We start from the raw sequence: 13814 nt of genomic DNA on the forward strand, positions 1-13814 counted from the left end.
TCTAAACATAAAATCTTTTATGATAGACCATTTTCCGAAGTCACCTTATAGGTTTGGGAAATAAATATTAGTGTTAAAGACTAACGTCTATATTTCTTTAAAAGGTTTAAAAATTCATTTAACTTAACATTAAGTGACCAGAAGTAGCCAATTGTGATAATCACTATACAGATTGTACTCCCTGAAAATCTCTAGGTTAATTTCTTCATTGTATATTACTTTCTTTTAATCAAATAATTGTGCATTGAAAGATTACCAGTGTCTAGGAAACCATTGATTATTACACTGATAGTAACTTTCTTTACGAGATGCCCCCCCCTTTAGTGGCGCAGCGGTATTTTTGCGGACTTACAACGCTATAAACCGAGTTTCGATACCTGTGGTGGGCAGAGCACAGATAGCCCATTGTGTAACTTTTAACAATGCCCGTGTTTCTACTGTAACCGTAACTACTCTGCAATAGAATGAGGTTAATGTATTTTAACCACTGTTCCCGCAGATAACCTGAGAGGTTAAAGTCGGGTTTTTCCTAGTGGATAGGAGATCGGACTGGGCTGTGTATAGGAAAGTCCAACGTTTGAGTTACGTTATATCAATGAAAATGTTCGCGCTTTACGTTGTGGAAGAGCTTTAATTGTGGCTGTATTTTCTATGTTTTCATTCAAGAGTAAGTGTGTAGACGGAGGGTGCTACTGGGTGATTACCTTATTTTGATTGGCAGTTTTAAATTAGGGACTGGTATGCCTGAATATTATCGGGTTCTTTGACTTTAGTCTACACATAGCCTAAGGTTCTTCCCAGTTGAAAATACCAATAGTTAAGTTATGTATCTTTTATGACTCATGGCCCCGCTATACGCTTCTCAGAGAAGTACAGACAGACTTAAGACTGTTGTCACTGTTATTGCCTTATCTAGCGTGAAAACGGTTGAACAGGTGAATAACTACGTGCCAAATTATAGCTCAGTACCATGTGATCAATTGTGATATATTTGTGTGTATTTAGGTATGACGTGAGCGTATTCTCGTGCATATGAGCTCTCGAATATATGCATGCACGTGCGAGAACGATATATTAAACAGCTCTTTATATATCAAAGAAAAAAAAACGTTTGTTTATATGTTTCTGTTTGTTTGTATTTTTCTGCAACAATTTTAAAGGAAATCACCTTTGTTCTTTCAGATTCTCCATAACAGGACTTATCGATGTCCTAATCAAGTATGATGTCCAAAAAAAAAATCGTCATATTTCCAGATGATGTTCCTCTAGGTTAGTCACCATTCTTTACACGAATGCTACATAGCATTTCTATATTCGTGACAACTTTACACAAGAATCACCGACGTCTCCAAAGTATTTCTAAGGTTCCGACGAGCGTACAATGATTCTTCAACGTCTGAAAAGTGTTTCTAGGATTTTACAAAAGTCTAATAACGTCTCCAACGTATTTCTAAGGTTCTGATGAGCGTACAATGATTGTTCAACGTCTGAAAAGTGTTTCTAGGATTTTACAAAAGTCTGATAACGTCTCCAAAGTATTTCTAAGGTTCTGATGAGCGTACAATGATTCTTCAACGTCTGAAAAGTGTTTCTAGGATTTTACAAAAGTCTAATAACGTCTCCAAAGTATTTCTAAGGTTCTGATGAGCGTACAATGATTGTTCAACGTCTGAAAAGTGTTTATAGAGTTTTAATGATGTTATAGTGAATTACCAATGTCTGCAACGTGTTTCTAGGATTTTGAGGATTTTACAAAAGTCTAATAACGTCTCCAAAGTGTTTCTAAGGTTCTGTTTGATTTTAAAGTGGATTCACAACGCCGAAAACTGTTTCTACGATTCTGAGGATTTAACAAAGGATTAAAACGTCTACAAAGTGCTTCTACGTGTCTAATAATTTTAGAATGGTTTGACAACATCTGCCAATTGCTTTTTCGGGTCTAATGTTTTCGCTGCATTATTAGGGTCTATAGAGTACTCATTGTTTCAACAGTGACAGCTGAAAAATCTGCTTTACTTGTAGGTGGCATAGAACGGTGGTAAGTGTAATAAATGTAAAGTTAAAAAAAAATATGTACACCGTTACCGATATGTAAGCAAATTTTAAACGAATCGGTGGAAACTGGTAGAATATGACGGATTACACAAGAATTCCATCATCGATACCTGAAGAAGGATTAACAAATAAATCGACACCGGAGATATGGAGATCAAGATATCCGACATATTGGCGCGGTCATCTCTCTAAGACGTACTACTTATCTCCAGAGTACAAAGCACGAAAAGCCGAGGAGTTCTACCAATCGTACGACGTAATGACGGGTGTGCGAATAGCAGCGACATTAGGCGGATTAATCACGCTGTTCACCTTGTTTCTCTTCTATAAGAGTAAATGTAAGCTGGATCACAATGACCAGCAGAATGACAACCAGATCTCGGTGTGTGGTAATGGTGCTGGAGTGATACAAGAGGATCACTCAACGCGAGTTACCTGTAGGAACAACAGTGGGGACACTACCTCTGATAGTGGAAGTATTTCGTTGTACATTGCCGCACCGCCATCTCCATGCCCAGAACACCCCGCTATCCCCCTATCGGTATACGTTGAAAGCACATCATCGTCTTTTTTCCTGCCGTCAGAAGTACATAATGAGAAGGAGGTTCGAATAACGAGTGACTGCCAGTTACCCCTAACTGGTGGGGATACGTGGGGAAATTTCGAACCCCAACCTAGCACCAGTTTATTACAGGCTATAAAACCTTGTACAACTGGTAGTTCCAAAAAATTAGCAACGGCCCTGCCCACACGGGCAAGTACCGAACATCCTACCTTTTCAGATGTCAGAAAGAAGATGCATTCCCTACCTCATGCATATTCCATACGACCTTCTGAACAAACAACAGAGGACGTTGACCTCACAGAGCCTTTTTCTAGAAGATCTTCCTGTAAAACAAATTCAGAGTTCCTCTGACAGGAACTTTACCTTCAAAAAAAAATAAAAAAAAAAGCTTGATGTGCATTTAAAAGCTCTTGGTGATCACAACCAATATTTTTGTAGCTACAGCCACGTGTGAAACTCGTGCCACGCCCACAAAAGTCAATGAACAACATATGTACGCAATTGTTAGGTTTACGTAATGTGAAAAGTAGCTCCAGTCCTTTGTTTCAAGCAATCTAAGAAACTTATTGTACAATTTTGTTCGCTATTTTTTTCATTTCTCTATTATTTCGTCGTCAAAATGAATGAATACGTTTTTTTATGCATTGTTTCCACTGGCTTGTGTCTATATATATAAATATACAATATATTGTTAAACGGAAACAACTGATAATAAATATTTCATATGAAACTTAAAAACTCGCTTTTGACAGAGGTTTAGATTATAACAATAAATTATATTGTTTTAATAAGAGACGATGTTTTAAAGAAGAACCGGTTTATTGAAAATTTTGAAGTTACTTTTTCCTGTGTTTTGAGTACGTATATGTGCGTGCGTGTGTGTGTGATGTATATTTTATTTTATGTTCAAGAAACTCATCGAGATTGGCTTAAAAAAATATATACTTTCGTGCTGTGTTAATCTTTTGTCAAGTGAAGTTCGAAAAGGATACAGTTATTTCACTACCGAACTATATATATCATTTTTGTAAAGTCCCTCCCCCACCCCCTGAAAGGAATATATAAAATATACACAGAAACTCTACGATGCTACGAAACCAGTGAAAAACGTCATTAGCATAAAAAGTCTGTAACTCTGTTGGAAAATCAAATTATGATAGACGTTATTTTACGCATACTCGTACTTCAGTTATGATCATAAAACCTCTCAAGTCAGGTTCAGTACAATAACTGAACGGAGCTGTACTTAGGAATGAATTCGTTCAACAGTTATATTTTTGTCTTACACTATAACTCAATTTATTCACAGTCATACCTGACAAAAAATATAACAGCTCAAAACTCAGGCGCATACAAAATGGTCAATTAAGAAAACTCAATGGAAAGCACACCTTAATGACGACGTGTGGCGTATTTGCTCAATTTACTAAACGAATCTACTTGAGAGTTTAATCCAAGCCTCACGCCTCATCTCCACTTTTTAATGAGCCACACAAACCAATTATTAAGACTTTTAAAGTACTACACTAGAGGAACGATTCTTGTAAAACTTTAAAGATTGGGTTTCAATTGGACAGAAAACTTCCTGAAGAAAGTCTTTTTCTGGAGGTGACTATTGCGCTGTGAAGTACAAATGGAACCTTTTATTATAAATCGGCCCGGCATGGCCAGGTGGTTGGGGCGCTCGACTCGTAATCTGCGGGTTCGAATCCCCGTCCCACCAAACATGCTCGCCATTTCAGCCGTGGGAGCGTTATAATGTGACGGTCAAACCCACTATTCGTTGGTAAGAGAGTAGCCCAAGAGTTGGAGGTGGGTGGTGATGACTAGCTGCCTTCCCTCTAGTCTTTCACTGCTAAATTAGGGACGGCTAGCGCAGATGGCCCTCGTGTAGCTTTGCGCAAAATTCAAAACAAACAAATGTATTCCTTGTTGCAGTTTCTTATCGATAGCATTGTATCTGTTTGTTTGTTTGTTTAAGTTATGCACAAAGCTACACAATGGGCTATCTGTGCTCTGCCCACCACGAGTATCGAAACCCGGTTTCTAGCATTGTAAGTCCACAGACATGCCGCTGTGCCACTGGGGGGCAGTATTGTGTCAAATGATAAATGATGTTTAAAGCTCAATTGCTACAGTTGCCGCTAGAGGGGCTGGCCGGCTTGTGGATAAACCTCAACCCTTGTTTCCAATCAAGAAACAATGATATTACTTCTGTAACACACCGTGTGTGTGTGTGTGTGTTTATTTTCATATCTTGGATTAGCTTTAACTGACGCTCCTCTTTATCCAACAGCAAAGCACATTGGGTTGAAATGTTAGTTGCTACAACTACCGCTAGAGGGGCGGGCTGGCTTATAGATTTATCTCAACACGGTATCAACATAGTGTTAAAACGAATTGTAAAATATTTTGATTTATCTGCAAGACACGTGAACGGCGAGATATTAAAATAGCTTAATCAAAACTTGGAGGTGCCCTCAGGGGTCAACTAAAATTAGAATGTGACCCATGACATATTGGCTATAAGATATATACTGAGAATCTAGAAGCTGTGTCCACAGAGTTGTCCACTTGAGTTCTGCAAACAGAAATCTAATTTCGAAACACCCTGTACTTGGTAAACAAATCAACATTATTTTATGGATATACGAATAAACGGGCAATAAAATGTTTAAAAATATAAACAATTATAGTTTCAATCGTATTTCATTTATATTCTAGAAAATTTTCTCACTGTTAGGCCCCCAGTGGCACAGTGGCTTACAACGCTAGAATCCGGGTTTCGATACCCGTGATGGGTAAAGCACAGATAGACTATTGTGTAGCTTTGTGCTTAATTACAAACACACTCACTGTTAGTTTAACAGTATCTGTGTTCACGCATGTAGTCTTGTGTTGGGCCAACGTGGCCTTGGTCAGTGTTCGAAGATTCGTGGTTTGAGTTCCGTTACTGAAAACACTCGCTCTACACTTTGGGGCTGAGCATGCGCCATTAAAAATAACGGTTAAGTTCCATTATTCTGTCACTCAAGAGTAGCTCAAGAGTTGGCGATGGGTACTGTTCACTAACTACCCTCCCTGCAGCTTCTAAATTAAAGATTAGGAGCATTTATGCGCAGACGGCTTTTATGTAGTTTTTTTGCGCACAAATTAAAAACAAGATACCACGTAGCTCGTGCACCTTACGATATACGACGAGCAAAAGAAAATAAAGTTCAGCTTTTTTTTTCTTTTTTAAAAAAGCTTTCTGAAGTTTGAGGATATACGTGAAAAAAAAGAACGTTAAAAACATATTTTCCGATATGATCTTTAAAATGTGTCACATATAAAATACTTCGTGCATCGCTGGTGCTATAATAAAACTTTTTTTTTTCATTGAACTCTAGAAGAAATAACGTATGTTTTAAATACACGTATAACGTGCACCCGAAAAACTCGAAAATCAATTGGCTGAACCGAGTTCATGCTGAATTACACATTAAGCCAAAAAAATACAATTTAAAGTTGATATTGTTTCCGTTATATAATGAATGCTTGAGGAGAATTGCATTGTTGTGATATTGTAACAAATAGTGTAATAATGATTAATAGTTGTATACTGTTTGTTAAAAAATGTTTGTACTTGTATATTTTACGTAATGACAGTGTAATACAGTGGAAGTGAGAGAAGAATAAATATACGAGTGTCTTACTATCATAGTGGAAAAAATTGTGTCTGTCTATCTGAGTCGAGAACGGCCCAAGGGTTAACGTGCCGGTTTGTTGATTCGTGGGTCTCCGCATATTGGGACCTTATACGGGTAAAGATCAAATTCCACTATTCGGTGAAACAAGAGCAGTCCAAGAGTTGACGGTGAGTGCTGTTCTTGTTTTGACTAGCTCCCTTCTCTCGCGTTTGTTAGTTCAAAATTAAGAACGGCTAGCACCAAACATCCCTTGAGGAGCTTTGCACGAATATCCGAAACAGACAAACGAAATGAGAGATGCAATAAAAAAAACGGTTATTTTTTTATGTATTTCTTTTTTTTTTCAAATATTTCTACTGTTTTACCGAAAATTTGTCTTTAAAAAGTGTTAAACAGTTGATGTTTAACAACTTGTAATATACAGTCACTATATATATACACATAAACTATAATTCAAGATGGTTTTACTTTGAGATGATTACGTCCACCAAACTCAGTTCCTTTCTTTCAATAAACTGTTCTTTATTTGGAAAATAAAGAACAGTTTCGGTAAAAGGAAAAAATTCAAGTTATTAGGCTTGTAGGTAGAAGGGAAATATAAAAATAAAACTTTTATTTTTTTGAAAAACTCCAATTAGTGAACTATCTTCGCCGGAACTCTGTAAAAACCTTTAAAAGATCTCATCGTTTGTTGAAAAAAATATTATTTGACCACAAGAACTTACAAAAATATTTCGTTACTACAACAGGGATAACTTACTAGTTGACCACGAGTACTTACAAAAATATTTCGTTACTACAACAGAGATAACTTACTAGTTGACCACGAGTACTTACAAAAATATTTCGTTACTACAACAGAGATAACTTACTAGTTGACCACGAGAAATTACAAAAATCTTTCGTTACTACAACAGAGATAACTTACTAGTTGACCACGAGAACTTACAAAAATCTTTCGTTACTACAACAGAGATAACTTACTAGTTGACCACGAGTACTTACAAAAATATTTCGTTACTGCAACAGAGATAACTTACTAGTTGACCACGAGTACTTACAAAAATATTTCATTACTACAACAGAGATAACTTACTAGTTGACCACGAGAATTTACAAAAATATTTCGTTACTACAACAGAGATAACTTACTAGTTGACCACGAGTACTTACAAAAATATTTCGTTACTACAACAGAAATAACTTACTAGTTGACCACGAGTACTTACAAAAATATTTCGTTACTACAACAGAAATAACTTACTAGTTGACCACGAGTACTTACAAAAATATTTCGTTACTACAACAGAGATAACTTACTAGTTCACCACGAGAACTTACAAAAATATTTCGTTACAACAACAGAGATAACTTATTGGTTGACCACGAGAACTTAGAAAAATATTTCGTTGTTACAATAGCGATAACGTACTATTTTCTGTTTCCATCTTAACTGAATGATGAACGTGACCTAAATCCGAATCAACTGAATATAGTAATAATACACTGTGTAGTTCAGACGTAGGTCATTCATCTGTAACTCGGTTTTAAATCTGTCTATTGTATTAATTACTTCTAAACAGAACAATGACAAATTTTAACTTCTCTAATTAATGTCATAATTTGTTTCTGTTTTTTTACCACATACAAAACTGTAAAGTAGCATTGTATTAGAGATGAAAAACTCAACCCTTATTTGTAATTTGAGTTTCCAAGTTTAACTTGAGTAATTAAAAATGAATCGTCTATTCAAATTCATCTTCAAGAAAGTTAGGATATGGTACACGTGTTTCGAAATCATGTTATACTGCATATCTAAATCTCTTTTCTGGGAAACAAGTATTGCTTTTAATTCTCCCATTTCTCTTTATTTTCACAACAGGAGATCGGTGATTTGAATAACATGCATGTCAGTGTGTAGTATTATCGAGGATCAATGAATACCGTCCAGAACAGATGACGTTTTTAATCGCTTCCCTTAGAGATGGGCTTCATATACTGATTGAGAATAGTGGAAAGAACATTGAACTCTTTCTGTGAAATTTTTTGAAACCTCCCTTTTTCTAAACTTTCCTGGATGACACCACTGATTCTCAATGTGGCGCTGATAACATTTAATTCACGTAGGGCAAGTAGTTCTCAAAATGTATTCATTTTAAACTATAAAAACTGAGACACGCCAACTAGAAATGCATTTGGAAGCTGTTTTTTGTCTACTGTTTGGTACATCTATTTATTTCTAACCAACGCCGTCTTGGTATATTGTGTTTCTATACTTATAAACGTCAAAGTTCCAAACATTTGCTAAATATCAAAACAAGTTCTGCTGTTTTATCACTGTGAAGGGCCAGGCGTGGCTCATTTGGTTAACATGCCCGGTTAGGCATTTGAAGATCCAAAGCTCGAGCTGCGATATGCTGTTGACTGCTCTCCGCATTTTACCGGCCTAACATTTAATCTTACTATTCGGCCAAAAATTAGCTGCAGAAACGGTGGATGCTACTGATTGGTTACTCATCCTCTGGTCTGTAACAGTTCTGAATTATTGAATGGACGTGCTTGAACTTTAGAGACTTCTGACCTGACCATTTAGAACACGTGTTGCAGGAGGTACTACTAAAGTTCACGTTACCAAATGTAATTGTGAAACGCTGAAGTAAGTTACATCTAAAACTCAACAGTACTCCTATGAATGCAAGCATTAACGTAACGACATGTTCAGCTAGTTAAATATTAAATGTTAAAATGTTAAACATTATTCGGAATTTTTCAAATATATTTCATGACAATTCATCTCAGAAGTTTCTTGCGTCGTCAGGCTTAGCAATTTACGCATTTCTTTAGGTCTTCAGTTTGTAATTATGAATCTACTTTGAAATAAATTTGTTAAAAAAATCAAAAAAGACTGGTACGAGCCTATTTCATTTCGCTCCAAATATATAATAGAACCACATGAGTTTAATAAATACGAAGGATTCGGCTTCTTTGCGTACGTATTATGCCTATATATATATATATCTTTAGCCGTTAATGTTTTAATTAAACCTTCCCGCAGTCAGTACAATTTGCTTGGTGTTCCATTCTCGTGTCATCCCTAAGGGAAACGAGGACAGCTCTCTGATAAGGTCTCAAGGGGACGTGCTTGGAAAACGACCGATCGATAGCGTCAGTAAATAAAAGAGTGTCACTCCCTTGAAAAGCAAGGCTACACATACGTTTCCGAAGGTAAAACAGGAAATTATAGTACGCATGCGCTTTGCTATAACGATCGGCTAAGAGAAGAAACATTTGGAATTATTCCACAAAAAAACTGTCCACTTGTGACCGAACAGTTTGATTTTCTACTCACGAAAATGTCGTCAACAGAGGTTGGGGGGTTACTTAGATAAACAGTTGAATGATTCTTAACAACTCGCGAATATTTCAATTTATTAAAATCCAATTTGGCCCACCCTCAAACCTAAAAAAAGAGAATTTGGTTTTGTTTGTTTCGAATTTCACGCAGATCTACACGAGAGCTATCTGCGCTAGACTAGAGGGAAGTCAGCTAGTACACACCACCCACCGCCTACTCTTGGGCTACTCTTTTACCAGCGAATAATCACATTATAATGCTCCCATGGCTGAAAAAGCGAGCTTGTTCTGTGAGACGGGGATTCGAACCCGCGACCCTCATGAAACACCACAAACATTAAAGACGTAAAGACTCCTCTAATAAATGTTCATTTAAGACCTATACCATTTTGAATTGAAACACCAAAAACATTAAAGACGTAAAAATACCTATAATAAATGTTCATTTAAGACCTATACCAATTTGAAAGAAAACGCCATGAACATTAAAGACGTAAAAATACCTATAATTAATGTTCATTTAAGACCTATACCATTTTGAATTGAAACACCATAAACATTAAAGACACCTCTAATAAATGTTCATTTAAGATCTATACCATTTTGAATTGAAACACCATGAACATTAAAGACGTAAAGACTCCTCTAATAAATGTTCATTTAAGACCTATACCATTTTGAAAGAAAACACCATGAACATTAAAGACGTAAAAATACCTATAATAAATGTTCATTTAAGACCTATACCATTTTGAATTCAAACACCAAAAACATTAAAGACGTGTAAAGACACCTCTAATAAATGTTCATTTAAGACCTATACCATTTTGAATTGAAACACCATAAACATTAAAAACACCTCTAATAAATGTTCATTTAAGACCTATACCATTTTGAAAGAAAAGACCATGAACATTAAAGACGTAAAAATACCTATAATAAATGTTCATTTAAGACCTATACCAATTTGAAAGAAAACACCAAAAACATTAAAGACGTAAAGACTCCTCTAATAAATGTTCATTTAAGACCTATACCATTTTGAAAGGAAACACCATGAACATTAAAGACGTAAAGACACCTCTAATAAATGTTCATTTAAGACCACACGCTGAAAGACCATTCATATTGGTTCCTAACTAGATTTAAAACTTTGAAATACTGACCAGAAGGAAGGGAACAAGGCAGCAGCACCCTAACACCACCACCACACGTGCTGAGAAACTTAAAGTGCTGGAATTATTTCGTACAGATTCAAACCCAGTTCGCCAGTTCCAAAAACCAGAGCTCAAACCACGCTCATATCGTAAATAAATTATCAAAAGTTAAAGAAATATTAAGCAAATCCTCATGAAAACCTTCTATAACGTTAACGAAGACGGTACTTTTTTCAACTTATTATGCGAATGATGAACAATATGATTTTAAATCACCAAACTCCAAAACAGTAAGACAGGTGATCACATCTAACCTATATAAAAGCCAGTGTGTGTCACGTCACGCTTGATTTCTCGAAATAGGAGGAGTCATAAAAGCCAAATGCATTTATCTAGATAGAATAGTTCGATTACGATTTTAGTGACGGGAATGCAAGGAAGCCCGTGAATTGGTGTGCCGTGAAACCTTATAAGTGTTGTGAGTGTTGATATAATAAGCCTAAACTAAAGACATAGTGTGGGATCACCTAGCCTAGAGTCAAATGCATAAAATTTTCCATGAAAGTAAAAATATCGATTCAATTTTAAACTTAAATCGTTTCTGGATTAAGCTGTTTTCTGTTATATCACCAACGTTTAAAAATAAAAACCAAACCTCTTTAATCAACGGAGACTCTAAATTAAGAAATCAACAAGTATTTTTCCAGTTTTGTTGTTTTTACATTTCATTTTATACTTTCAGTACACAGACTAACAACAATATTAGGTTATACTTTTGTTGCTGAGCGACATAACATAAAAACTATTGTTGGAACGTAGTGTTACCAAAACGCACTGGCTTTTCTATATGTATTAGAAGTTGTTAATCTAACTGATTTTTAACGATAATTATTTTATGAATACACCACGAATTCATTTCATGAGTGATCTTAATTTTGATTGGCTCACAAATGAATTTACCGACGTTTGGCTGCCTCGACTACACTTTTCTGCCTCTTTGTTGGTCAAGTTTGATTTCGCAAAATTTATTTATTTTAGTTACTACGAAATGTGAGGTTAGGGTATACTATGTGGTGGGATGGGGGTTGACAGTATTTGTCCCGTCATTTTTGACGGGCTATAGGCTAGTTTAATAATAGTGAAGAGTCAGTTTCGCTTAAACTGAATGATAAACAAACACAATTAAAAATGCATTAACATAAACAGACCCATAACCAATTCGATATCTAACATCCATCTCATCCTCACTTTTTTTCTTTTTTTGGAGCAAGATTTCAACAGTATTCAGGAATCAACGACAAACTGGACGAAAACGAAATATTGCTTATGGATACATTAAAACAATAGAGAACAACAACAATAATGAACGTTTCTAGCACTACCTGCGTTGTTGCAACAATATTTGTATAGCATTTGCAATTGAAATATAGAAGATGAAAAACAGTGGCGTATTCGAAAAAAAAAAAAAGTGCAGGAAATTAGCGAAATAATAATAACAAGTAGCGAAAAACTGAAACTTAAAAATAACAAATAAAATGATATAGAAATGAGGATTTCCGTAAGAAAACTGTGTACTGAAAAACAACAAAAAGAATGCTGACATTAAATCTAGTTAGGAACAATGTCGTTCGTAGTGTCAAACTACGTCAATATGAAAAATCCAACAAAACTATCATAACAAACGAAAAAGAACCTCACACCCGTTTTACTCTGAGTTAAAAATGTAACCTTTACTCAAATCTACCCTGTTAATTACTCAAAACATGTAGATTAATAATAATAAAATTTTGTTTATTTGCTCGTTTGAAGTTAGGCACAAAGCTACACGATGGGCTATCTGTCCTCTGCCCACCACGGGTATCGAAACCCGGTTTCCAGCGTTGTAAGTCCTCAGACATACCGCTGTGCCATTGGGAGGCAATAATAGAATTAAAATACAACAAATAATTAAACCAACTAAAAATGTGATTCAGAATAGGGTTTAATTCTAATTCACAGTCCCTTATCCGGACAACAATTAGGATTATTTAGATAGCACCTTTAATTTCACGTTCCCGGAAGTGGTTTTCCATATCTATTATCGTTTAGTAATGGAATTTTGTTACGTTCTAGAAAATGCACTGACATCTCCCATAAGTTGAACCCGTTAGGCTTACTCACAAGTGTTTATACTCGAATGCAAGAAAGAACACAGTGTTTAGTGCGACCTATGGGGTTTAATAGGGTAAATGAAATTGAAAGTTAACTATATAATTAGAAACCCACAAGATCGACTGCACAGGGTATCCGAATAGTCTGGAACCAGAGACACTTGGTTTGGAGACAGTATTTTCATTCTCTTTGTACACTAATAACCAATTTCGTGTCATTGTCCGACACTCGTCGCGAATTCGTTGTTTCTGGTGTTCTGTGTCCCTTTATGTTTCTGGTGTTCTGTGTCCCTTTAACCATGTCCCCAGAAAAAGAAATCCATGGGAGTCAAGTTCGGAGATCTTGGGGCCCATTCCTGGATAACACATCTGCCAATCCAATGTCCTGAGATGGTGTCATTCAACCAAGTTCAGGTTTCCGAGCTGCATATCACCTATGGTTTCAGACCTTTCGGACACTCTGCAGACTTGAACTGTCAGTGTTCTGACCAAAGTCACTCGCCAGATTTGCCGTATTGTCTGATGATTTTGCGTTATGCTGCCGGCCAGATTGTTTGATGATTTTGCGTTATGCTGCCAGCCAGATTGTCTGATGATTTTGCGTTATGCTGCCGGCCAGATTGTTTGATAATTTCGCGTTATGCTGTCGGTCAGATTGTATAATGATTTTGCGTTATGCTGCCGGCCAGATTGTTTGATGATTTTGCGTTATGCTGCCGGCCAGATTGTTTGATGATTTTGCGTTATGCTGCCGGCCAGATTGTTTGATGATTTTGCGTTATGCTGCCGGCCAGATTGTCTGATGATTTTGCGTAATGCGTGCCGGCCAGTATTGTTTGATGAT

This window comes from Limulus polyphemus, unplaced genomic scaffold, assembly GCF_000517525.1.
Source record: "Limulus polyphemus unplaced genomic scaffold, Limulus_polyphemus-2.1.2 Scaffold3022, whole genome shotgun sequence".
Taxonomy (NCBI): Eukaryota; Metazoa; Arthropoda; class Merostomata; order Xiphosura; family Limulidae; genus Limulus; species Limulus polyphemus.